At 46.7% G+C, this 27,674-nt stretch overlaps 1 long non-coding RNA gene across 1 annotated transcript in view; it reads left to right on the top strand.

Annotated features, from left to right (window-relative positions):
- LOC310839982 overlaps positions 1-26,729 on the top strand; it is a 31,730-nt gene extending 5,001 nt beyond the window's left edge. Inside the window, exons 2-3 of the long non-coding RNA XR_014561716.1 lie at positions 25,393-25,568; positions 25,829-26,729. This is a non-coding gene — a long non-coding RNA (uncharacterized lncRNA). The remainder of the gene's footprint in view (positions 1-25,392; positions 25,569-25,828) is intronic.
- Positions 26,730-27,674: the final 945 nt, after the last annotated feature.

The following is a 27,674-nucleotide window of genomic DNA, read 5'->3' as shown; positions in this document are numbered from 1 at the left end:
TGCATCAAAGAAGCAACATCTGCTTAGCCAAAATGCTCTCTTGGCTTCCAGCCAAGAAGGGGAAAATACCAGAACAGTTATTACAGAGGCTTTAGCGAGCCTGAGCAAATGGATCCGGTGAGTTTAAAAAGGGGGAACATCACTCTGCTAAAATTGTGAACTTGTTAGCACAAGTTGAAAGGGCTATAATCAGGCAATATATCGTCTCCTGCATCCCTGAACATTCCCACAAGATTAGCATAGAAAGATATGGCAGGGCAAGACCCAAGTATAAGATTAGCGGAGGCAAACATGTCTTAAGTACCCACCACCCAAAGTACAACACAACAGAACTTCCTTGGCATGTCTGGAGGCTGCATGAAACAAGTCCAGTGATGAGATTTGGCTTCCCTTGGCTAACAATGAGCCCAGCAATTGTCACCCCTGGGCATTTCCTGGGGCAGGAGGTGTGTATATATGTCTTCACGCTTGGGGAGGTGGGTGGGGAAAGAGTCATTTTTTCCAAGGGCAAAATGGTGATGGAATGGAGGAACTTGGCAAAGGGGTTGATTTTATATGATTCATAAAGTTAGGTATCTTCTCTGAGCTGTCAGGTCGAAAGGATACATTCAGGCATAATATTTGTAACATTTAATAACTTTAAAGATGCCCCCCACCCCCCGTAATTTCCGTAACAAGAGCAAAGAGCAGAAACACATCCAGGAATTGCTAAGCAAAATGACATCCAGGTGAAAACCCAGATGTATGGCAAGTAGGGCTATTTAAAAAAAAAAAAATCAGAAAAAAATAAAAGGAAAGCCAGGTAGACCTGGAGGGCATCAGGCTGGGAAAGACTGTACTAACACAAGCACTACTAATGATAAGTACGGTAGCTGCAGTGCCAACATAATACCGTAGTCATAATACCGTAATTCCAGTTGGTTCAAATCCTGGCATCTCCAGGTAGAGCTGGGAAGATACTGTTAGAAGAATTCTAAGGTCCCAAATATGAATTAAATGTTCATAAATGTACAAGGCAAACACATACAGTATATAAACCACGTGTCTGAAATAGTACAGGAGAACAATCCTGAAGTCATTTTGACTCTTCCAAACCATTTTGACTCTCCCAAATTGACCTCAAATAATTCTCTGCGAGGAGGAAGGAAATGGGAAAGTACCTCGGGTTAAGAACTTAATTCGTTCTGGAGGTCTGTTCTTAACCTGAAACTGTTCTTAATCTGAAGCACCACTTTAGCTAATGGGGCCTCCCAGTGGCGTAGTGTGGGGGGTGCAGGGGGGCCGGCCGCACCGGGCGCAACATCTGGGGGTTAGGGTTAGGGGGCGCAAATCCACAGGTTAGGGGGCGCAAATTACTTGCCTTGCCCCGGGTGCTGACAACCCACGCTAAGCCACTGGGGCCTCCCACTGCCGCTGTGCTGCCGGAGCACGATTTCTGTTCTCATCCTGAAGCAAAGTTCTTAACCCGAGGTACTATTTCTGGGTTAGCAGAGTCTGTAACCGGAAGCGTATGTAACCTGAAGCATATGTAACCCCAGGTACCACTGTATTTTGCTTACCTGTCTTAAGGATGTATTTGTGTATGAATAGGGTGAACCTGTGACCTGGATTCAGGAATTAAAGTCTTTACCATGGCCAGGCTGCCCAGGTAAAGCAATCAGTGAGCATTAACAGATACCCTGGCAAACAGGATTTCTCCTGTAGACCGCCTCCTGTGATGTATTTCTGCTGTAGACAGCCTCCTTCTGTGATGTATGTATGATGCTTTAGGGAGTGGTCTTGAGCTACAGGGTGGGCAATTTCAAGAGTCTATATCAAGGGCTTGCGCACCATTGTTCTGGGTTCCTCCTCGCTCCTGCGTGTGGTAAGTGGGGACCCTGTTGCAACAGTTTAATAAAAATCAGGCTTACTAGCTGCTTTGCTTCTCAGTATTCTCTGGTTGGCCTCTGTTGTTTTCTCCTACTGATAGGGAACCCACTTAAGGACTCTATATGTGTTCTTTTCCCCATAAGGGAAAAGCAGCAGTTTGTTTCTTCTAACAATGTTGTTGTTTAGTCGTTTAGTCGTGTCTGACTCTTCGTGACCCCATGGACCAGAGCACGCCAGGCACTCCTGTCTTCCACTGCCTCCTGCAGTTTGGTCAAACTCATGCTGGTAGCTTCGGGAACACTGTCCAACCATCTCGTCCTCTGTTGTCCCCTTCTCCTTGTGCCCTCCATCTTTCCCAACATCAGGGTCTTTTCCAGGGAGTCTTCTTTTCTCATGAGGTGGCCAAAGTATTGGAGCCTGAGCTTCGGGATCTGTCCTTCCAGTGAGCACTCGGGGCTGATTTCCTTCAGAATGGAGAGGTTTGATCTTCTTGCCGTCCATGGGACTCTCAAGAGTCTCCTCCAGCACCAGAATTCAAAAGCATCAATTCTTCGGCGATCAGCCTTCTTGATGGTCCAGCTCTCACTTCCATACATCACTACTGGGAAAACCATAGCTTTAACTATACGGACCTTTGTTGACAAGGTGATGTCTCTGCTTAGTATCTAACAATACTCTGCCTCAAACCCTGCAGGCATGGGCCTAACCCGGATTTTTGTTGAGGGGGGCAGGACATGTTAGGGGGAGGCAGAACCAACGTGATTGGTCAGTTAAGTATTTCTATTGTTTTACTTGATAGGGGGTGGGCAGCTGCCCCCCCAGGCTACACCCATGCCTGCAGGGCTACTGCCAGTCAGAGGAGACATTACTGAGTTAGGTGGGCCAGTGGTTTGACTCAGTATAAAGCAGCCTTCTGTGTTGTTTCTTAGCCATGGAGAGTCTCATCTTTGGAACAGCTTTGCCACACTTGGGGAATGATGGACTGAAGAAGCTCAAGCGGTTTGTTGTTCTAGAGCAGGGGTCAGCAAACTTTTTCAGGAGGGCCGGTCCACTGTCCCTCAGACCTTGTGGGGGGTTGGAGTATATTTTTTGGGGGGGGGGGAATGAACGAATTCCTATGCCCCACAAATAACCCAGAGATGCATTTTAAATGAAAGCACACATTAAAAAGGTAAAGGGAACCCTGACCATTAGATCCAGTCATGGCCGACTCTGGGGTTGCGGCACTCATCTCGCTCTATAGGCTGAGGGAGCTTCCAGGTCATGTGGTCAGCATGACTAAGCCGCTTCTGGCGAACCAGAGCAGCGCAGGGAAACGCCGTTTACCTTCCCGCCGGAGCGGTACCTATAGATCTACTTGCACTCTGACGTGCTTTCGAACTGCTAGGTTGGCAGAAGCAGGGACCGAGCAACAGGAGCTCACCCCGTCGCAGGGCTTCAAACCGCCGACCTTCTGATCAGCAAGTCCTAGGCTCTGTGGTTTAACCCACAGCACCACCCGCGTCCCCTAAAAGCACACATTATGCTCATGTAAAAACACCAGGTAGGCCCCACAAATAACCCAGAGATGCATTTTAGAGAAAAGGACACATTCTACTCATGTAAAAACACGCTGATTCCCGGACCGTCCATGGGCCAGATTTAGAAGGTAATTGGGCCAGATCCGGCCCCCGGGCCTTAGTTTGCCTACCCATGTTCTAGAGCTGGCATCTCCAAACTTGGCCCTCCAGATGTTTTGGGACCACAACTCCCATCATCCCTAGCTAGCAGGACCAGTGGTCAGGGATGATGGGAACTGTAGTCCCAAAACATCTGGAGGGCCAAGTTTGGGGGTGCCTGTTCTAGAGGGAGCTGGCCCCACTATTAGGCAGAAGGAAGCAGGCACCTTAGGCGGCAAATGCTAAGGCGTGTTGTGTGCCATGTGAACCCTAAACTGGGCTCCTGCCCTCAGGTGTGCTGTAGGAGCCTGTTCTTCAACATGTCAAGGACCGACCCAGGTTCTGGGCAACCCAGAAGCTCCTCCTAGCTGACCTTCCTGTGGTTTATTTATTGAATCATTAGTACAAGAGCAAGGACGTGGCTTTATTGCATGTAGCCAAAGGCCTTAGCATCCTCTCCGTACATACGCTACATAAATAAGCTATCAAGCATTACAGTGTACGTTAACGATATTCATAAAATCGACCGTGATTAAAACCAAAGTTAAAACCTCATAATTAAACACCCATTATCAGGTCATAATTGCTGCGTGCATGAATCTTATTCAGCTCAATCAATAGCAGAATTTGTTTGCCCTTGTTGCTTTTAAATGAGCACACCATTTCTGGGCTGCTGTGGCAAAGAATGCCGCTGTAATGTAGGTAATATGAAGCTGGCTGCCCATTAGTAGCTCAGTCACAACATCTTATAGAGTGGTATCTTGGGTTACATACGCTTCAGGTTACATACGCTTCAGGTTACAGACTCCGCTAACCCAGAAATAGTGCTTCAGGTTAAGAACTTTGCTTCAGGATGAGAACAGAAATTGTGCTCCGGCGGTGGGGCAGCAACAGGAGGCTCCATTAGCTAAAGTGGTGCTTCAGGTTAAGAACAGTTTCAGGTTAAGAACAGACCTCCGGAATGAATTAAGTACTTAACCCAAGGTACCACTGTATTTATATGTCGTTTTTCACTCAATGCGGCTTACATGCAATAATATGATACTATTGCAGAACATCACAGTTGCGACAGAAATTATATAAATAAAATAGAAATTATATAAAACCTTCTATAAAGCGCTATTAACAAAACAACTTAAAAATAGATTAAAGAGCACAACCACATGAAACGTCATATTATAAAATTCAGAAAGCCTTAAAGGTAAAGGTAAAGGTACCCCTGCCCGTACGGGCCAGTCTTGCCAGACTCTGGGGTTGTGCGCCCATCTCACTCAAGAGGCCAGGGGCCAGCGCTGTCCGGAGACACTTCCGGGTCACGTGGCCAGCGTGACATCGCTGCTCTGGCGAGCCAGAGCCGCACACGGAAACGCCGTTTACCTTCCCGCTGGTAAGCGGTCCCTATTTATCTACTTGCACCCGGAGGTGCTTTCGAACTGCTAGGTTGGCAGGCGCTGGGACCGAGCAGCGGGAGCGCACCCCGCCGCAGGGATTCGAACCGCCGACCTTTCGATCGGCAAGTCCTAGGTGCTGAGGCTTTAACCCACAGCGCCACCTGCGTCACAGCACTCATAATCCACAAAATAGTTTTAACAACACTAACAAACTAACAACCAAAACCAAACAAAGCACTGCTGAATTCACACACACTCTCCCCAACCCCATGACTCAAAGTCTTCTACTCAGTTCATTTAAAATAATAATAATAATAATTCACATAATGGCCATGGAAGCAACTTCCTTCTGAAAGCTCAGAGGGCTTCAAGGTTTGGAGAGTGGGACAAGGAAGGGAAAAGTCATTGCCTGGTCATCAGAGCTCCACCCTCTCCTGCCCTGTTCTGTAACTGCAGGTTCACATTGTACATTGTGGCATTAATGAAAAGGTAGTTAGTTTAAGAAGGGTACTGCTTCTGAGAATGTGCAGAGTGCCCCCTCATCACAGCCCACCCAGATTCATCCAAGACTCAGGAGGAAGGCTTCCTGGTAAGACAGGGTGAGAAATGTATATGTTGTCTTTTCAGTTTGCTCCCGCAGAAGAGGAAAATGCTTTCATTAATCATAAAAATCATAGGGTTATAAGAAAATTGCAGCTGGGGTGTGTAAGGCTATAGGAATATTGCAGCCAGGAATATTGGAACGTTTAAAAGACATCTGAAGGCAGCCCTGTACAGTGGTACCTCAGGTTAAGTACTTAATTCATTCCGGAGGTCTGTTCTTAACCTGAAACTGTTCTTAACCTGAAGCACCACTTTAGCTAATGGGGCCTCCTGCTGCTGCTGCCCCGCTGCCACCACGCGATTTCTGTTCTCATCCTGAAGCGAAGTTCTTAACCCGAGGTACTATTTCTGTGTTAGCAGAGTCTGTAACCTGAAGCATCTGTAACCTGAAGTGTCTGTAACCTGAGGTACCAATGTATAGGGAAGTTTTTAATGTTTTATTATGTTTTTATATATGTTGGAGGCTGCCTAGAGTGGCTGTGGCAACCCAGTCAGATGGGTGGGGTAATAATAATAATAGTAATAATAATAATAGAATAAAGGTAAAGGTACCCCTGAGTGTGAAGTCCAGTTGTGGACGACTCTGGGGTTGCGCACTCATATGCGTTTGTCCGCAGGCAGCTTCTGGGTCATGTGGCCAGCATGACTAAGCCGCTTCTGGCGAACCAGAGCAGCACACAGAAACACCGTTTACCTTCCTGCCAGAGCAGTACCTATTTATCTACTTGCACTTTGATGTGCTTTCGAACTGCTAGGTGGACAGGAGCAGGGACCGAACAACGGGAGCTCACCCCATGGTGGGGATTCGAAACGCTGACCTTCCGATTGGCAAGCCCTAGGCTCTGTGGTTTAGACCACAGCGCCACCCAAGTCCCAATAATAGAATAGGACTTCTCTATTTTCATCAGAGAAATGTTGGAGGGTATAAAGGGAAAGGGACCCCTGACCATTAGGTCCAGTTGTAGCCAACTCTGGGGTTGCGGCGCTCATCTTGCTTTATTGGCCGAGGGAGCCGGCGTACAGCTTCCGGGTCATGTGGCCAGCATGACTAAGCCGCTTCTGGCGAACCAGAGCAGCGCACGGAAATGCTGTTTACCTTCCCGCCGGAGTGGTACCTATCTATCTACTTGCACTTTGATGTGCTTTCGAACTGCTAGGTTGGCAGGAGCAGGGACTGAGCAACAGGAGCTCACCCCGTCACGGGGATTCGAACCGCCGACCTTCTGATCGGCAAGTCCTAGGCTCTGTGGTTTAGACCACAGCGCCACCCACGTGCTATGCAAAGAAGTGCTTCCTTTTGACCCTCTTCCAACCTCCAGTCTGGCATTATCAGCACTTCTCTTTTCTGGAAGCGAGCTGCTGGCAGTGGGACGTGTGTTTCTTGCCCACCTCCCACAGCCCCTGATGCTATCTGATGGGCCCCATAACCTCCCTGCCCTCTGGCAAAACAGCTGCTGCGTGGCAAAGGCAGGCGTCTTTCCCCGATTCCTGCCCAGGTATTGGCACATCTTCCTGTGCTCAGCCGCAATAAAGCATCTCCGACGGCTCTGAATGGTTGCCGAGCGGCAAGGAACAAAGCACTGGATCCCGGCATTCTCCAGGAACCCACCTGGTACCTGTCACAGCCCTGCAGGCAGGCCCAGCTGCAAGACAGTAAAGGTTGCAGACATGCCACCAGCAGCATCTCTACCCAATGAGGTGCAGGCAAGTTACCACGGAATCCAGGTGGTGAGTGGGGGTGAAGGATAAAGTTGGGCAGGCAGGCACGGAAGAACAAAGGACCAGCCCTGCTGGCTAGATGGGCCCATATAGACTGCTTCCAGCAGCAGCTTCCAGATGCTCCTGGAAAACTAATGAACATAGTACAGAGGCAGCAAGCCCCCTCCGGTGCCCACACCTCTCCTCCAGCTACTGGATGCATTGAATCCCTTTTCAAAACCCTCCAGCACACTGGCAGAGAAGTCCGTAAGTTAATTGCGCCTTGTCATAAACAGGCACTTTCTTTCATTTTCCTGCAGTGCTCATGCGACGCCAGGAAGGAATTCACCGAGGAAGCTTTCCCAGAGTGGGGAGTGGCAACTCTTCCTGTTGAATTACTGCCTGATCTTTCTAGGTACTGCACAAGAAAGTGAGAAAGGTTATTCCTTTCTCTCTTCTACCTTCGCCCCTTTATCACTGAGTGATTAGGGTTGTCATATATCTGACACCTGCAAAGTTGTTGAGCTTATTGGGGGAACAAACTCCGCACCCCAATGCCATTTTTGCACCCAAAATCGAGGGCGTTCAGAGGGTAGATGTTCTCCCACTGAAATTTGCAGGCAAATATTTTTCCAACGAGGGGATGCAGTGATCAGGAAGCTGTCCCTGTTGAATTTCTGCCTGAATTTCAGCAGGAGCCCTGCTGCCGAGGTGAGCTGGTAATCCATGAAAACTGACCTGCCTCTTTCCTTTCTTCTTCTTTTCGGGAGTAGAGAAAGCTACACTTGAAAGCCTGACATTATATTTTTTTGCTTGCCCTCTGCTGATAGAAACTAGTATTCCACTTATCTCTGGGTAGCCTGTTGACATTTTATGGAACCCTTACGGCTCTGATCTGATGTGCTTTTGGGACTAAGTCTGAAAGGAGGAGAGAAACTGGACAATACAGGGAGTCCCAGGAAGCATTTATATCAAAGGGCTGGGGATTTCAGCAGGAAAAGGGGATCTATTCCATATGATAAATTAAGGCTGCCCAGGAGTGTACCTGTTTTGGGATATTAGGCTGCCATCTCCTGGTGAAAGGCGGAGTAGCAACCAGCTTGTAAAAAGAAGGGCATCTCTGTGTGTTTAGTTTGTTAACAGGATACAGCTGTGGACCACACAGTGATGGCTGGTGCTGTGACCCTATGCAAACCTCCTTGGAAAACGAGTCTCCGTGAATTAAGTTGGTCTTACTGCAGGAGTTCCAAAGTTCAGTCCCTGGAATCTCCAGGTACGACTGGGGATGTCCCCATTTGAAACTCTGGAGTATGGCCATCAGTCAGTGGCAGACAGACTGAGTCAGACCTTTCGTCTGAGACACATTTCTCTATACCTGAAAGGATTCACCTTTGGAGAGGCAGAAACACATGGTAGCAGTAGTACACCTCTGAGTACCACTAGCTGGGAATCAAAATTTGGGGGGGGGGGGAGTGTTGCTTTGCTCTGGTCCTAATTTTGGGTTTCCCATAGAAACATCTGATTGGCCACTGTGAGAACAGGATGCTGCACTAAATGGACCCCCCTATAGGTAAAAGGTAAAGGACCCCTGGACGGTTAAGTCCAGTCAAAGGCGACTATGGGGTTACGGCACTCATCTTACTTTCATGCCAAGGGAGCCAGCGTTTGTCCACAGACAGCTTTCCGGGTCATGTGGCCAGCAGGACTAAACCAATACTGGCACAACGGGGCAACAGGGCAATGTGAGCGCACAAAAACACTGCTTATCTTCCCGTCACAGTGGTACCTATTTATCTAGTTGCACTGGTGTGCTTTCAAACTGCTAGGTTGGCAGGAGCTGGGACAGAACAACAGGAGCTCACTGCGTTGTGGGGACTCAAACTGCCGACCTTCTGATTGGCAAGCCCAAGAGGCTCAGTGGTTTAGACCACAGCGCTACCTGCATCCCTTGGACTGATCCCACAGAGCTGTCAAGGATTATCCCCTGTGGATTGTTGTAACCTGGTATGGCATGTAACGAAGTTTTATTCAGCGCTGACCCACTGTCCCTCAAAGTAACTGCTTCCCTTATTTAACCGCATATACCATGAAGCTTTTGCTCCTAATGTGCAGCTGTATCACTTAAAGACCATTGATGGTGCTTAATTTGATGGGGGCTTAATTTGCAAATGGGCTTTTAAAATAGCACATGGCTATTGGCAATGGTGTGTGCATGTTTTGACATTGGATTAAATCAGGGAAGGACAGGCTGGCATTTTGATGCCAGTAGCATTGTGTGGACACTGTTTCTTTTCAATAATAATAATAATAATAATAATAATAATAATAATAATATAAGGAATATCTATCCCACAACTGACACTCATCTGGAAGCACCCAAGATTTAATCCTGTTCTGTGGGGCAAAGAAGAGTTTTCCTTCTTTTGTGTGACCACGCTATGACTATTTTATTACAGAACTGTAGAGTTGGAAAGGGACATCAAGGGTCATCTAGTCTAACCACCTGCAATGCAGGAATCTCAGCTAATAATAATAATAATAATAATAATAATTTCTAATTTATACCCCACCCATCTGGCTGGGTTTCCACAGCTATTCTGGGCAGCTTCCACGAAATATTAAAAACAATACAGCATCAGGCATTAAAAACTTCCCTAAATAGGGCCGCCTTCAGATGTCTATTAAAAGTAAAATAATTGTTTATTGCCTTGAACTCTGCTGGGAGGGCGTTCCACAGGGTGGGTGCCACCACCGAGAAGGCCTTCTGCCTGGTTCCCTGTAACCTCACTTCTCACAGCGAGGGAACTTCCAGACGGCCCTCAGCGCTGGACCTCAGTGTCCGGGCTGGATGATGGGGGTGGAGACGCTCCTTCAGGTATACAGGACCGAGGCCGTTTAGGGCTTTAAAACTGAATTGTGCTCGGAAACGTACTGGGAGCCAATGAAGATCTTTCAAGACCTATATGGTCTTGGCGGACGCTCCCAGTTGCCAGTCTAGCTGCCGCATTCTGGATTAATTGCTAAGGCATCCATGGACAGATGGCCATCCAACCTCTCTTAAATACATCCAAGGAAGGAGAGTCCACAGCCTACAGAGGGAGACTGTTTCACTGTCAAACAGCTCTTACTGTCAGAAAGATTTTCTGTATGTTTAGTCTGAATCTCCTTCCTTGTAACTTGAAGCCAGTGGTTCAAGTCCCAGCCGCCAGAGCAGAAGAAAACAAGCTTGTTCCCTCTTCCATACAACGGTCCTTGAGATATTTGAAGATAGTTATCATATCTCCTTCAGTCTCCTCTTTTCCAGGCTAATTTTACGGCAGTCATACTGCTGCAGCAACACACCCATCCCTCGAGTCCAGCTGAGACTATGCACTGGGTCCTGATTCCCCCAGGGGGGTAGATAATGCCTTGCACATACTTCGTGACAGAAGGACCGATTTAGACCCTTGACAACCAAGACACTCTAGCCCAGTGATTCCCAAAAGGTAGGCCACTAGAGTCAAATTAATTGCATGATTAAATAATAATAATATTTTTTTATTTATACCCTGCTCATCTGGCTGGGCATCCCCAGCCACTCTGGGCAGCTTCCAACAAAATATTAAAATACAGTAGTCTGCCAAACATCAAAAGCCTCCCTAAACAGGGCTGCCTTCAGATGTCTTCTAAAAGTCTGGTAGTTGTTGTTCTCTTTGACATCTGGTGGGAGGGCGTTCCACAGGGTGGGTGCCACTACCAAGAAGGCCCTCTGTCTAGTTCCCTGTAACTTGGCTTCTCGCAGTGAGGGAACCGCCAGAAGGCCCTCGGCGCTGGACCTCAGTGCCCCGAACCAGACACCTACAGAAGAGTCTCCCTGCTGCATCTCTGCACGAGTCTCTTATCTAAAGGGGAATCGTTCTGCTGTATCTGAAGTGATTGAATCAGCCACACGCTCCTCCAATCAGCAGAATGACCTGCCCTTGGAGGAGATATGGATGGAATTGACTCAAGCAGAAAATGCAGTGCTCATTTGAAGGTCGGGGGCAGTTCTGTTTTTTTGTCACGTGCTAAAAGCAAGTTTTTGGTGCTACGAGAATGAAGTGTGCCTCCGATTTTAATTTATATAATATGAGGGCCTTCATAACCAGAAGTCTGGAGGAGTTTGCCTAGTCACTACTCCCCATTTCAGTGCTCAGCCTGGCTGATTCCTGTTCTCAAATGAGTAACATGTGCATGTCTTGATCAAAGAGACACTTCCTATGCCGGTGTCATTGGTGTGAAAAGACACCAGGTGCTTCCAGACTGTTGCTCTTTGCATGTGAGATTTAATCACACGCTGGTATATTCAGGTTATGTCATTATGGGTGATTGGGAGCTCTGGCACAGCCAACCCACTCATCTAAAAGATCAGGCTTCTTGCAATAGGGACACTGATTAGACCATGCGCTGGAAAACGTGGAATAAACACTTGCTTTGATGCAACAGTTATGTAGCCTCACCACAAACAAATCAGAATGAAGTCTCCTTAAATGTCTGAGGGACAGTACTGACTGGCCCCCTGCTGAAAATGTTTGCTGAGCTCACATGTCTATATGAATTTCTGAAGTTTTCCCAGTGAGCCAGTACATAGATACATTTATCAGTGAACTGTTTTAGTTACAGGTAGGTAGCCGTGGATAGGGACGCAGGTGGCGCTGTGGGTTAAAGCCTCAGCGCCTAGGACTTGCCGATTGAAAGGTCGGCGGTTCGAATCCCTGCGGCGGGGTGCGCTCCCGCTGCTCGGTCCCAGCGCCTGCCAACCTAGCAGTTCGAAAGCACCTCCGGGTGCAAGTAGATAAATAGGGACCGCTTACCAGCGGGAAGGTAAACGGCGTTTCCGTGTGCGGCTCTGGCTCGCCAGAGCAGCGATGTCACGCTGGCCACGTGACCCGGAAGTGTCTCCGGACAGCGCTGGCCCCTGGCCTCTTAAGTGAGATGGGCGCACAACCCCAGAGTCTGTCAAGACTGGCCCGTACGGGCAGGGGTACCTTTACCTTTACCTTTACCTTTAGGTAGCCGTGGTCTGCCGTGGTCGAAACAAAACAAAATGAATAAAATAAAATAAAATAAAATGAATGAATAAATTCCTTCCAGTAGCACCTTAGAGACCAACTAAGTTAGTTATTGGTATGAGCTTTTGTGTGCATGCACACAAAAAGAAGTATCTGAAGAAGTGTGCATGCACACAAAAGCTCATTTTATTTATTTATTTATTTATTTATTTATATTTATTTATTTATCAGTGGTTGTTACATTTGGTATTGTAATAAACAAAAATCTGTCCTTATTACCTTGTGGGGAACACAAGAGCCCTTATAGAGTTGTTTGTAGGTTCTCCATCAGTCAGAGAGAATAACAGAGGCCAACCAGAGAATATTGAGAAGCAAAGCAGCTAGTAAGCCTGATCTTTATTGATCTGTTGCAACAGGGTGCCCCCTTCACAGGCAGGAAAAGAGGAGGACCCCAAACAAAGCCCTTATATAGACATTTTAACTTGCCCGCCCTGGAGTCCAAGACCACCCCCAGAAACCCTTAAGACAGGATTTGTGAACAAAAAGACAATGGGGAGGTTTCCCACTTTGACCTTGCAGAGAAAACATTTGCTCAGTTTAGGAATCAAAATGGTTCCAGGTCGGTCTTCCTGTGCTGATCTATGTATGTGCTTGGTTGGTACACGTATGAACATTTAACATATATCTAAGACCTCAAAATTCCTATCACAACTCTAACAACATTTTAACAACACACAGCCAAGGGATGAAAAGAAATGGTGTGTGCGCAGTGATTTACTGGAGATTTAAGACCTACAATTAGGGAACAAACCTAGTAAATATAAGGACTGTTGGAGCATCTGTTAAAAAAAAAAGCTCAGGAACTTACATTGCTCCATTAGAAAAAAATGACAGTTAGTCAATACTTTTATTAGTACCAATCCAAAGGTCACAGAATAGAGAAAGAGGAGAGATGGAATCTCAAAGGTACATAAAAACAAGCATTTAGAGTGCTGTCCTATAACCAGATACTTTGGAGTAAGCTCCAATTAATCTCAATGGGCAGGTATAGGATTGCACCGTTAATGGACCAGATAATCTTCCAAAGTTAGGCACTTACAGTGCAACCCTACTAAGGCTTGTATATTCACAGATGTTCGTCCCACTGAGTTCAATAGGACTTACTCTCTAGTAAGTGTGCTTAGGACTGCAAAGTTGGATTGTGCCCTATGTCATGCTCTGATTCATTTTGCAACAGAAGACATTGTAATAAGACATTCCCTAGCTAAGTACCCTTAAAGAAGCGTGTCTTCAAAAAGCGTTGGTACATTAAAATATTATTTTTACACATTTCTGGGGTTTCAGCTCGCCTCCCCCCCCCTCCACTCCTTACAAAACAGTGAGCAATATTTTGAGTTCTCCAGAACTCTTCCTCAGGCTAGATATTAAACAAATGAGTTATGGGGTGGGGGGAAGACACTAACAATGTTGTGGCTGCAAAAGTTGATTCAAGATAAGCTCTTTAAAGAACAATCATCCTGATTCATTTGCACAAAGTTTGCAGGAAGATTAAACAACAGGGGTGGGATGAGGGGGGGAACTGTGACCTCCAGTTGTTATTGGACTCCAACTCCCATCAGCCCCAGCCAGCATGACCAGTGGTTAGAGATGACGAGAGGTGTAGTTCAACCACACCAGGACGGCCAACCTGTTCTCCATCCCATTTTACAACTTTCTGGCTGCATATTGATGGTTTGTTTGCAGGGAGATCTTATGAATGGACTTCCAGTGCATTTTCTTACCACTTTCCTTATCACAAAGATCTCTGTTAGGGGTGTTGCTGCACAAGTATATCAAATCTGCTTTAATTACGCAAGCTGAATTTGCCCGTAACCAACTGGATAGTCCCAGCAGCAAAATAGTCTACTGATACCTTCCTCTTCTGAGTACAGTGGTAACTCGGGTTACAGACGCTTCAGGTTACAGACTCTGCCAACCCAGAAATAGTACCTCGGGTTAAGAACTTTGCTTCAGGATGAGAACAGAAACTGCGCAGCGGCAGCAGGAGGCCCCATTAGCTAAAGTGGTGCTTCAGGTTAAGAACAGTTTCAGGTTAAGAACAGACCTCCAGAACTAATTAACTTCTTAACCTGAGGTACCACTGTAAATGATACCATTGTAATTTCATAAGGAAAGGGCAAGCACTCAGAGAATGGGTACATACATAAGATATAGTACAGGGGTCTCCATTGTGGCACCATGGTGCCCTCAGTTCCCTCATATTTTAAAATATTTTTAACACTTTTTTCTGGTTGGAAGGTTTGTCTGTTTGTGGTGGGAGGGTCTGTGTTTTAGTTTTATTTTGGGGGAAGGTGCAAGCGCTTTGCACACTTCTGTGAAATGGGTATTTTTCGGTACACACAACAGTTTCCAAATATGCATCCTGGCCTATGCTCGCAGTAATAACATGTTAGCTGGGAGATCCTTTCTCTTCCCAACCTACCCATCTGCATCACCCAAAAAATATTGCCTCATATTGAATTCTGGAGGAATGCCATTATCTCCTTATCAGAAGTCCTCTCAAAAGGAAATATATTTAGATCCTCTGCTGCAACAACTGTCCAGTTAGTGCATTGAAGAAAAATTCTCTGTAAAAGCTGTTGTTATCTAGGAATTGAGAAAGATTATGAAAACCCAGGTAACTACAGGTATCCAATGAGCTGAGCATGGCATGGCGTCTGGGGATATTTAAGAAGGCAGGGGACAGGTTTTTTCTTCAATCTGTCCTGTAGTTTCTAGAACAAAGCAAAATATGCTTTCTCACTCACTGGATTGCTAAGGTTCACTCATCTTCTCCCTCCAGTTTGTAAAAAAAACCCAAAAAAACCCAACTTGTTCCTACTGTTACAGTTCTGTGCATATTTAGTTGGGAGTTAACCCCACAGTAAAGGTAAAGGTAAAGAAACCCCTGGCCATTAGGTCCAGTCGTGACTGACTCTGGGGTTGTGGCGCTCATCTCGCTTTATTGGCCGAGGGAGCCGGCGTACAGCTTCCGGGTCATGTGGCCAGCATGACTAAGCCGCTTCTGGCGAACCAGAGCAGCGCACGGAAACGCCGTTTATCTTCCCTCCGGAGCGGTACCTATTTATCTACTTGCACTTTGACGTGCTTTCGAACTGCTAGGTTGGCAGGAGCAGGGACCGAATAACGGGAGCTCACCCCGTCGCAGGGATTTGAACCGCTGACCTTCTGATCGGCAAGTCCTAGTCTCTGTGGTTTAACCCACAGCGCCACCCGTGTCCCCAGAACCCCACAGAACAAAACGCAATTTACTTCTGGTTCAACATGCCGGATTTTGAGAGAGAGAGAGAGGGAGAGAACGAGAACACCGCTTTTCAGGATGGACAAAGAATACATGTTTCAACCTCAAGGACATGAACGGTGAACGTGCTACAGTACATGGTGAACATGCCAAAAGATGACCTGCAGTTATATCAGTGAACAGAAGGTGGCACTGCTGCTCCACCGATGTGGAGCAACATGCTCAGGTTGCGATGCTTCCAAGCATTCTGGGTGGGTGAGGGGGAAAGGGATGTGGGTGTCACAGAGGCCTTGAGATTGCTCCTTACATGCTGACTATGATGGAGCAAGGGGAGGCACCCTGTAAAGTGCCAGGTTTGTGGTTTTGGAATACCAAGACTGAGCCCTTGAATAAGTGCAATAAAGCATGCATCTGAAACCGTGCAGAGTGCACACACACACACACACTGCTTAGCCAGTTCTCTCTTACATTGAGGCTATGAAAGGAGTATAGGGCTAAGCATTCCCATCCATCCCCTCCTTCTACTCCTCTGGCAAAGCTCCTGTGTCTTTTAATAAGCAGAAATTCATCTTGGTGTGATGACTGGAAAAGCTCTACTTGCTACTCTTCCCACCTGTTAAGTGGCTTTTATAAAGGCGGTGTAGGGCAGTGGCAGGGGGAGTTGGTGAAGCTTAAGCAGGCTTGAATCTCAGCACCTAACAAGACGATCCATCACGGTGGGAGTGGTTCAGAATAGAGAAACTGGGAACCAAACAGAGTCATAGAATCATGGAACTGTAGAGTTGGAAGATGGGGTTGCCAGCTTTTCAACTGAACTCTGCTGCTCTGCTTTTAAGAGTGGCTTAATGTGCAGGAGGGACGCAGGTGGCGCTGTGGGTTAAACCACAGAGCCTAGGACTTGCCAATCGGAAGGTCAGCGGTTCAAATCCCCGCGATGGGGTGAGCTCCCGTTGCTCGGTCCCTGCTCCTGCAGTTTGAAGGCATGTCAAATTGTAAGTAGATAAATAGGTACCGCTCCAGCAGGAAGGTAAACAGCGTTTCTGTGCGCTGCTCTGGTTCGCCAGAAGCGGCTTAGTCATGCTGGTCACATGACCCGGGAGCTGTACGCCGGCTCCCTCGGCCAATAAAGCAGGATGATCGCCGCAACCCCAGAGTCGGCCACGACTGGACCTAATGGTCAGGGGTCCCTTTACCTTTTACCTTTAATGTGCAGGAATCCGCACATTAATGTGCAGGGATTGGCAGATGAAGAAGCTTTTCATGGCAAGAATTCCTTCAGATCAAGCTGCTTGTTACAAGTCCAGCTAAAGAGTAGAGCTGAATATTGAGAAAACCTCCCCCCCCCCCCCAGATTAGCCAACTTTTCATTTTTTAACAACACCCTGCTTCCGTGCCTACAACTGCAGGCATAAGTAGACAACAATGCTTATTTGCATGCTGCAAAAAGCAATGCCCTATTAATTTTTGGAGATCAAGCTTAAACAACAGCCGGTCATGTGGTATCTTAAAAATTAACAGATTTTATTTATGGCATAAGCTTTTGCAGACAAGAGCCTGTGTTATCAGAAGCATGAAATGTTATCTTTAGCTGGTGGCTAAATATTATATCCATGGATGCAAAAAAGAAGTATCATGTGCCAGCCAGGCTTGTTTCCCCCCTGGTCATTTGGAAACTCTACTATAGTTGTGCTAACCTGGAACCCTCTGGAGCAGCTATTCTCAACCTTTGGGTCCCCAGATGTGGTTGGACTACAACTCCCATCATCCCTGAGGTCTGGCCTTGCTAGCTAGAGGTGATGGGAGTTGTAGTTCAACAACATCTGGGGACCCACAGGTTTAGAAAGGCTGCAAGGTTTTGGACTACAGCTCTCATCATCCCTGACCATGGGGCTGATGAGAATTGTAGTCCAGCAACATCCCAGCATCTGAAATTCAACATCAAAGAAATGAAGATCATGGCCACTGGTCCCATCGCCTCCTGGCAAACAGAAGGGGAAGAAATGAAGGCAGTGAGAGATTTTACCTTCTTGGGCTCCAAGATCACTGCAGATGGTGACAGCAGCCACGAAATTAAAAGATGCCTGCTTCTTGGGAGAAAAGCAATGGCAAATCTTAAAATGCAGAGACATCTCCTAGCCAACAAAGGTCCGTATAGTTCAAGCTATGGGTTTCCCAGTAGTGATGTATGGAAGTGTGAGCTGGACCATAAAGAAGGCTGATCGCCGAAGAATTGATGCTTTTGAATTACGGTGCTGGAGGAGACTCTTGAGAGCCCCATGGACTGCAAGAAGATCAAACCTATCCATTCTGAAGGAAATCAGCCCTGAGTGCTCACTGGAAGGACAGATCGTGAAGCTGAGGCTCCAAGACTTCGGCCACCTCATGAGAAAAGAAGACTCCCTGGAAAAGACCCTGATGTTGGGAAAGATGGAGGGCACAAGGAGAAGGTGACGACAGAGGACGAGGTGGTTGGTCAGTGTTCTCGAAGCTACCAGCATGAGTTTGACTGTGGGAGGCAGTGGAAAACAGGAGTGCCTGGCATGCTCTGGACTAAACAACAAACAACATCCCAAGAGCACCAAGTTGGGGAAGAGTAGCTAAAGAGCTACTTGAAAGAGCAAACTTCCCCACCTCCCATCATCAAGTGTAGAGATGGTCAATGATTCTAAGTGGCAACTATACTAGGATGCTATTTTTATGCAAATGAGTGAATGCTTTTATGTGTATAAAAGCATAGGAGCAGAAAGCATCCTTATATTTGGAATTAATTAAGCCAGAACAATTTTCACTTTAGCCTTCCAGCCACAAAAACAAATTAAAAGCTGTTTTCAGCCATAAGGGACAGGAGGAATTCCAAGCAGCTTTGATTGTGTGGTGTATTGGCGCTCCTGGCTTGCCGTATCAGAATGTTAGGTCTTGGGTACTGTGCTTTCAGTTTTGCCTTGCAAGCTGCAGTCTGAAGTGGTCTTTTACTCCATAACCCTCTTATGTATTAAAGTTATTTGTGATTGTCCACCCTATTCTGTGGGCTTTGCTGCAGGATGCAGTTTATTGAGTACAAATACATGATGTGGACAGCAAAAAGCTTCACTAATTTGTACAGGCAGCACAATCAATAGGCACCATGCCTTAATGTGTTCAGTACAAAAAGAAGAGTCTCTGCCCTCAAGGAGCTTACAGTACCAATGTTGGCAGTGGGTGAGACTCAAAGATAGGGCTAGCAATGAATGAAAGTGAGCAGATGCCATTATATGATGCACTGAAACTTGGCTGCAGCTGGAGATGAGGATTAGGGCTAAAATCAAAGGTTCCGTGGAAAAGATGAAATGCGAGGAGGGATCTGAGGCAGGAGGCGATACAGCTGCTTAACAAAGCTTGCAGACTTCCTCAGATTTCTTTGTCTTTTTTCAACCATTAGAATCTAACGGTCTTTTCTTTGTAACCATTAGAATCCAATCTATTCACTTAACTAGTTGCTGAAATGCTGAGTAATAATAGAGCTTTAAAAGCCCTAGATGGGCACAAGGGTGTGGAGAAATGGGAGGATTAGAAAAGAGCTAATGAAGAAAGGATCTGATTTTTCAATGAAACTTGCCTCCTCCTCGGAACCGTAACAGAGGATAAGCAATTCAGGGTTGGGGTTATCTTGATTGATGGCAGCCATTCTAATTAGTTGAGTTTCATTTTTTAAAATTCCTTGCCAGCCCCAAAGGGAATGATAGAATTTTCTGGAAACCTATTGCAAGGTTTTTTGGTGTGGGTCAGGGTCAAAGGTTTAAAGGTGTGGTCCCTCTTTCCTTCCTTTAGCTGCAAAAAGGGTGTTTTGGGGGGGGGGATGTTCTGTCTGAACTGGAAGCAAGGAGTTTCTACATTAAAAGCTTGTGTTCCAGCACACTTTGTATTACAAACCACACACACACACACACACACACACACACACAATGGGCTTGCTGGTTTTACATTAGGACTGCAATATTAAAGTCAATTTCTAAACCACAGAGCCTAGGGCTTGCCGATCAGAAGGTCGGCGGTTCAAATCCCTGCGACGGGGTGAGCTCCCGTTGCTCGGTCCCTGCTCCTGCCAACCTAGCAGTTCGAAAGCACGTCAAGTGCAAGTAGATAAATAGGTACCGCTCTGGCGGGAAGGTAAACGGCGTTTCCATGCGCTGCTCTGGTTCGCCAGAAGCGGCTTAGTCATGCTGGCCACATGACCCGGAAGCTGTACGCCGGCTCCCTCGGCCAATAAAGCAAGATGAGCGCTGCAACCCCAGAGTCGGTCATGACTGGACCTAATGGTCAGGGGTCCCTTTACCTTTTTACTAGTGAGTGAGCCCTACTGACCACATGGATAGAATGGGGCTGCAGGTAATTTCCCCATTTTCCCTGGGGTCAGGCAGCATTTCCCTTATGGAGGGGTAGGGAACTTTCCCCCCACCCCAATCACATTCCATATGGATAATCTTCTGGAAGCTGCTTTCTAGTGGTGGGTGAGCTCAAAGCTGAAAGTAGGAAGGTGATTTCTTTTGGGGGGGACAGAAATAAGTTCCCTCCATCTAGTCCACTGATACTCAAACTCCAGTTAGACACACACACAGTGTGTTTTAAGTGTGCTTTAGACAATTAAGCCACCCCATTAGATGCACAACAACCCCATGATCTCTTTCTCCTTCCATCGCCCCAGCGTCCTGCAACCCTGCCAATGACATCACAATGACAATGACATCACGGTTGGAGGCGGTTGGAGGATGGACGGTGGCTAACAGATTGAGGTTGAATCCTGACAAGACAGAAGTACTATTCTTGGGGGACAGGAGGTGGGCGGGTGTGGAGGAATCCCTGGTCCTGAATGGGGTAACTGTGCCCCTGAAGGACCAGGTGCGCAGCCTGGGAGTTATTCTGGACTCACAGCTGTCCATGGAAGCACAAGTCAATTCCGTGTCCAGGGCAGCTGTTTACCAGCTGCATCTGGTACGCAGGTTGAGACCCTACCTGCCCGCGGACTGTCTTGCCAGAGTGGTGCATGCTCTAGTTATCTCTCACTTGGACTACAGCAATGCACTCTACGTTGGGCTACCTTTGAAGGTGACCCGGAAACTACAACTAATCCAGAATGCAGCAGCAAGACTGGTGACTGGGAGCGGCCGCCGAGACCATATAACACCGGTCTTGAATGACCTACACTGGCTCCCAGTACGTTTCCAAGCACAATTCAAAGTGTTGGTGCTGACATTTAAAGTCCTAAATGGTCCTCGGTCCAGTACACCTGAAGGAGCGTCTCCACCCCCATCATTCTGCCCGGACACTGAGGTCCAGCGCTGAGGGCCTTTTGGCAGTTCCCTCGCTGTGAGAAGCCAAGTTACAGGGAACCAGGCAGAGGGCCTTCTTGGTAGTGGCACCCACCCTGTGGAACACCCTCCCACCAGATGTCAAAGAGAAAAATAACTACCAAACTTTTAGAAGACATCTGAGGGCAGCCCTGTTTAGGGAAGCTTTTAATGTTTAATAGGTTATTGTATTTTAGTGTTTGGTTGGAAGCCGCCCAGAGTGGCTGGGGAAACCCAGCCAGATGGGCAGGGTATAAATAATAAATAATAATAATAATAATAATAATAATAATAATAATTATTATTATTATTATTATTATTATTATTATTATTATTATTACAGTGAGGGAAGTAGCTAAGGATCCATTGGGTTGCCTTGACAGCCCCAGCACTGCATTGCATGCAAAGGAATCCCCATTGGTTGCCCTGTTTATTTCAGTTCAGGCAAAGGGGTGCACTGGGGCAGGTTAGTGCGCAGATGGCATCATTGATCAATCACCTCTTTGCCCCCATCCCACCAACTTACCGTGTTATGAACTGCCCAAAGAACTTTGCACGAAGGGCAGTGCATACATTTAATAAATAGTAATAAATAATAATAATAGCATCACAACTACAGGAGCTCCAGGAAACGGAGCTAACTGATTTCATATGTTCGCTAGCGAGAACATCCCAGGGTGAAAATTTGCGCCTTGGCCTCCCAGAGGCTTTCGCAAATGGTTCCTTGTCTGTACGTTTGTCCTTCTCCGACAACTGGCCACAGACAGCCTTGACGGCTCGGCGAAACAAACCCCGTCTAGACTGGAGGGAGTCACTCGTCAACTGAAATAATATGCTCTGCCTTAACAACGTGTGACAAATAAACAGTCCCTGCCAAAGGGAGAGAATGCCAGATACACTTCAGTCGGCGGGGGGGGGGGGGATTGAATTAAAGACCCATAGGGAAGGCATGGCTCCGCTTACAGCCAAGAGCTTGTTTGCAAGCCGTGCGGCGGGGTGTGTGATATACATATTTAAAATATTGTTGAGATCGCCAGCCGTGGGCAGGGATTGCCGATTTGCTTGTTTTTGTTTTGGAGAATGCCAAGCGTAACGTGCAGCATTTGAATAAACTAAAAATAATAATTTTAATTTGGGGGCTGTTTTTAATCAGCGTCTGGATGATTTCTGGCAATGCGTTTCATTCTTTTAATATAGAAGCTGCCATGGGAGGGGTGGGGTGTTTTTAAAAAAAAGCCCTTAAAGGTGGCTAATAAATATTTTGGATAAATAACTGAACAAGCTAAATAGAGATTGCAAACAGCGGGGGTGGGAAATGATAAGGCCTAGTGTTTACTGAGGTGGTCAACCCTTGACTGGGCTATATTAATTCAGGAGGCGGGTGTGGTTTCACGTAACTGAATGTCTCTCCTTACAAACATTTTTAAAAAGGCCTTAACACAGAGCACTGGAGTTCAATCGTACCTGACATATTCATTTCCTACGTGGTGTAGCAGGAAACCCCCCCCCCCATCATTCAGTTTGTACAAACTTCACACACACACACTACATACGCTACGCTTCTGTTATAAATTCATAGAAAATCAACCATACATCGGATTTGCACTGTTCCACTTTTATTTTACTCCATGAAGGACTACAAAATGGGGAAGGTTTGATACAGGCCAGCACATCCACAGGAGCCCTGCCCAGTTGCTATGCCAACCCTGATGGTACTAGACAGAAGACAATCAAGATCACAAAGAACTTCCATATGGGAGTGGATTCAGCATGGACTGGAACAAAGGACAATGATCAGATCTTCCCTCTGGGGGCAGGAAACTGCGACTACCTTTTGTCTTCTGAAAATGACTCATGGGGAGGGGGGAGAAAGGAATCAGCCAGGTGACAGGACACTCAGGTTACCACCACAACTCCTCCCTCAACCCCTCCTTTCTGTAATGTATGCATGATGTTTCTGGGGGTGGGCTTGACCTACAGGATGGAAATTTCAAAAGTTTTTATAAGGTCTTGCACACCATTTTTCTGTGTCTTTCCTCTCACCTGCAAGTGAGGGGAGCACCCTGTTGCAACAGTCAATAAAGGCCAAGCCTACAGGCTGCTGATTTGCTCCAATTTACTCTGGTTGGTGTCTTTACTTTTTGTCCAAGGGAGCCCTCGGATTTTTCCGGTAACAGTGGGTTTTCTAAAACACAGAATTCAGTCAGTTAAGCCACTTCTTGCAGTCTGAAGGGGTGCAGTCTTGGCCCAGGCAGTCTGAGAACTAGGCCTCAGACTTCACATGCTTCTTAGGTTTTGCCTTAAGTACCAGTTTTAAAAAAGAAATTAAAGAAAATCAGATATCCTGGAAATCAGGATATCTGTGAGAGAAGTCTTGCCTCAGCCCAGACAAAAGTTTTGGGTGTTAAGCTCTGGTTCCTCAAGGATGAGAAACCTTACATATGATGAGAAATTATCTTTGAATGCTCCAGGACTGAGCAGAATGGTGAGCAATGTGAACTTGTTTAGGGCAGTGGTCTCTCTTGGGGAGACAGCCTCGCTCCTTTCTTGACCATGAAAAAGAAGAAAAGCAAAAGTCCTGTTTACCTACCTGGATTCAAATCCCTGTTATAAGAATTTTAAGGTCCCGGATATAAAATAAGCATTCATAAATGTACAGGCAAACACATACAGAAGTATATATAAACCACGTGTCTGAAATAGTGCAGGAGAGCAATCCTGAAACCATTTTGACTCTCCCAGTGACCTCAAATATTTCTCTGCAAGGAGGAAGGAAATGGGAAAGCCTCCCTGTTGTATTTTGCTTACCTGTCTTAAGGACGTATTTGAGTATGAATACAGTGAGCCTGTGACCCGGATTCAAGTATTTACCATCACAAAAGAATGGCCAAGCTGCCCAGGTAAAGCAATCAGTGACCATTAACAGATACCCTGGCAAACAGGATTTCTGCTGTCGACCGCCTCCTGTGATGTATTTCTGCTGTAGACCACCTCCTTCTGTGATGTATGTATGATGTTTAGCAGGCTGGCCTTGGGCTGCTACAGGGTGGGCAATTTCAAGAGTCTATATCAAGGGCTTGCACACCATTGTTCTGGGTTCCTCCTCGCTCCTGCATGTGGTGAGTGGGGACCCTGTTGCAACAGCATTAATAAAGATCAGGCTTACTAGCTGCTGTGCTTCTCAGTATTCTCTGGTTGGCCTCTGTTGTTTTCTCCTACCAATAGGGAACCCACTTTAGGACTCTTGGATATCTTATAAGGAAAAAGGACCTGTTTTTTTCCTATAACAGCGCAATTGGCGAATTTGAGTCAATCACGCTCTCTCAGCCTAACCAATCTCATAGGGTTGTTGCAGGAATAAAGGAGGGTAGTCCCGTCCACAGCCACCCCAGCCTTGCTCCTTTGTGGTAAGGTGGGATATAAATGTAATTAGTTGTTGGCCTTTGTCTCAGGAGACCATGGAGGAGTGCGCCTTTGGGGGTGAAGTCAAACCATTGAAGAGTTACAGTGCCTGCTGTGGCTGCGAAGACTGACATGGGAGAGACATGTTTTGTTGCAGCTGGGGCAGGATGAAGATGTCTATTTGTGCTGCTGTTGTGCTGCTGTGCAGGCAACCCCCATTTTGAGCAGGGATTGCATTTGTCCCCTGTGTGCGCATAAACCCACCCCACCCTGCCCCCCATTACTCTCTCTTCAAGGTCTAAAATGACCCACACGTCAGCGGCCCTGTGTCAATTGAACCTTTAAAGCCCTATACAGCCTAGGACCCTCGTACCTACGGGACCGCCTCTCCTGGTATGTCCCACAGAGGAACTTACAGTCTTCAAACAAAAACATCTTGGAGGTCCCAGGCCACAGGGAGGTTAGGCTGGCCTCAACCAGAGCCAGGGCTTTTTCGGCTGTGGCTCCGATCTGGTGGAACGCTCTATCACAAGAGACTAGGGCCCTGCGGGATTTGACATCTTTCCGCAGAGACAGAGCTGTTCCACCAGGCCTTTGGTCAGGGCACAGCCTGACTCCCTCCTTTGGCAATCTTCACAGAACTGTAGCCCAATGGTTGCCATTAATCTGATTTGAACTGATCTTAGAATGAACTGATTTTAGAATGTTGTATCATTTAACTGTTGTTAGCCACTCTGAGCCCAGCTTTGGCTGGGGAGGGCAGGATATAAATAAAATATTATTATTATTATTATTATTATTATTATTATTATTATGATGCATGAAAGGCTTGCCGCCTGTAGTAATAGTATAGGCATGCAGCAGTATGATCAGATATTATCCAGAGTTTGCAACCAACTGCACTGTGGATGTGCCTGGTGACTGTGGCAGATAACCAGCCACAGATCCAACTGAACAGGATTGTGCAAGCTCTAATCCTAAAGCATGACGCATGTGGGATATAGTGTTCTTTATCCCTACAGCGAGAAGAGTTCTGTGAAGCCCAAGTTCCAATGGAAGAGTCGGAATGTACTGATTAATTAAACAACTTTCTAAAGTATTCCCACGCCGTAATAGAAATCTGGAAGAATTTCAGCAGTTCCTCCAAGTTCACATGGACTTATGAGAGACAAGAAAAACCTAAGTGAGGCTTCCAGAACCAGGAAGAAAATCAAAGTGTGTGCCAGTCAGATGGGAGGAGTGATCCCTGACCAGGGAGGTGCCATTAACGGAATGGCAGATGTCTTAAACAGGTAAATTGATCTATTTGATTGTGTCATCTCTGAACCAGAAGGGAGAAACCAATTGCAAGTCATACACAGAATAGGTTGTTTAGGTTCCAGAGAATTCCTACTTCCGAGTTTCTTATTTTACTCACCCATTAAAAACACCCCCTCCATTTTTTGCAGCCCTACCTAGGAATGTGGTTTGTTTAAATGACTTGGACAAAATGTGACAGTGCTAGAAACCAACCGTTTAGCATCTCCTGGTAATCCTGTTTTTGTGCTGTCAGTTCTGGGTCTGCAAAATTCAAATTCTGCTGCACCAAGCAAAGTGGAATGGATCACTTGGCGTAATCATAACAGCAAGCCTACGTCTGTGTACTCAGAAGTGAGTTCCATAAAGTTCAACAGACTTTACTCCCAGGTAAGTAGGTGAGGAAGCCTATTTCTGGTTTTGGTACTTGCCCAAAAGGCATAGAACCCGAATGCCCCAAGTCCTGGAACTGTCATCCCACCTCTTCTCTGGTTTCTGCAGGTATTTCATACATAGCTCCCAGCTCCATGGGATATACAGCTGTTGTTGGTAACCCACCACCACCAAGAATCTGCACAAAATTATGTACTTTTCCTCTAGAACCGGGGTAGGGAACTTCTGCCCAAGAAGTGAAATGTGGTTGTCTGTCCAGGTATCTCTGCATAGCCCTTCATCTGCCTACTCTCCTCAATGCCTCTTGCTTGCTAGATGGTGTGTGTGTGTAAATCTCTAACTTTTGTATGGGTGGAATGTAGCCTATGAAAGATTAAGAGTGTCACACCCATTTTCCTGCCCCCTGTTGCCTCTGGCTTTCCCACCACTGGTGTGCATCCCCCCAGCCAATTATGCAGGAGGGGATGTGACCTTAGACTAAAAAAGACACCTCAAGCACAACCAACACCAAGCCCTGCCTAAGATGTCATTACCAAGGCTAACTCCCACCCAAAGAGAAGTATTGCTTTGGCGCTTGTCTTCGGTTATTTCAGCAGCTGATCTGTTGGTACTATGCTTGGGAAGTAGTTAATAAATCCTTAAAGGGGGGGGGGCGGTAGCAACTGTTTTGGGACCTGAACACTCCTGCTCAAGTTGAAGAAAACAGTGAAGTAAAAGAAGAGACAGAGATAATGGCTGCAATTAAAGGTAAAGGTAAAAGACCCCAGTCAAGTCGTCAATGACTCTGGGGTTGTGGCGCTCATCTCGATTTACTGGCCAAGGGAGCCGACGTTTGTCCGCAGACAGTTTTTTCCGGGTCATGTGGCCAGCATGACTAAGCTGCTTCTGGCGAAACTAGAGCTGGCGAAACTGTCGTGGGGATTCAAACCGCAAACCTTCTTATTGGCAAGCCCAAGAGGATCTGTGGTTTACACCACAGCGCCACCCGCGTCCCGTATGGCTGCAATTAGCCATGCAAAATAAGACAATAAAAATGCACCGGCACTGACTAGCGGTTCTCAAACTGTGGGTCCCCAGATGTTGTTGGACAACAACTCCCATCATCCCTGAGTGATGGGAGTTGTAGTCCAACAACATCTGGGGACCCACAGGTTGAGAAAGGCTGGGTGTACTTTGGTAGGAAATACCACCCATAACATAGGAATGCGGGTGGCGCTGTAGGTTAAACCACAGAGCCTAGAACTTGCTGATCAGAAGGTCGGTGGTTCGAATACCCATGACGGGGTGAGCTCTCGTTGCTCGGTCCCTGCTCCTGCCAACCTAGCAGTTTGAAAGCACGTCAAAGTGCAAGTAGATAAATAGGTACCACTCCGGCGGGAAGGTAAACAGCATTTCCGTCCGTTGCTCTGGATTGCCAGAAGCGGCTTAGTCATGCTGGCCACATGACCCAGAAGCTGTACGCCAGCTCTCTCAGCCAATAAAGCGAGATGAGCACTGCAACCCCAGAGTCGGTCACAACTGGACCTAATGGTCAGGGGTCCCTTTACCTTTACCACCCATAATATGGGTTTGACAGCTGGGTGTCAGGAAGGAGAATTCCCATTCACCATGTCCATTCAAGGGACTATTATTAAGACAATAACTCTTTGGAAGAAGACACCAACCATGATCTGACCTATTGACAAAACAGAAAAGAATCTGGCGAGGAT

The sequence above is a fragment of the Podarcis gaigeae genome (genome assembly GCF_964106915.1).
Source record: "Podarcis gaigeae genome assembly, chromosome: 2".
In the NCBI taxonomy this organism is placed as follows: Eukaryota; Metazoa; Chordata; class Lepidosauria; order Squamata; family Lacertidae; genus Podarcis; species Podarcis gaigeae.
This window is presented reverse-complemented; position numbering and strand designations above follow the sequence as displayed.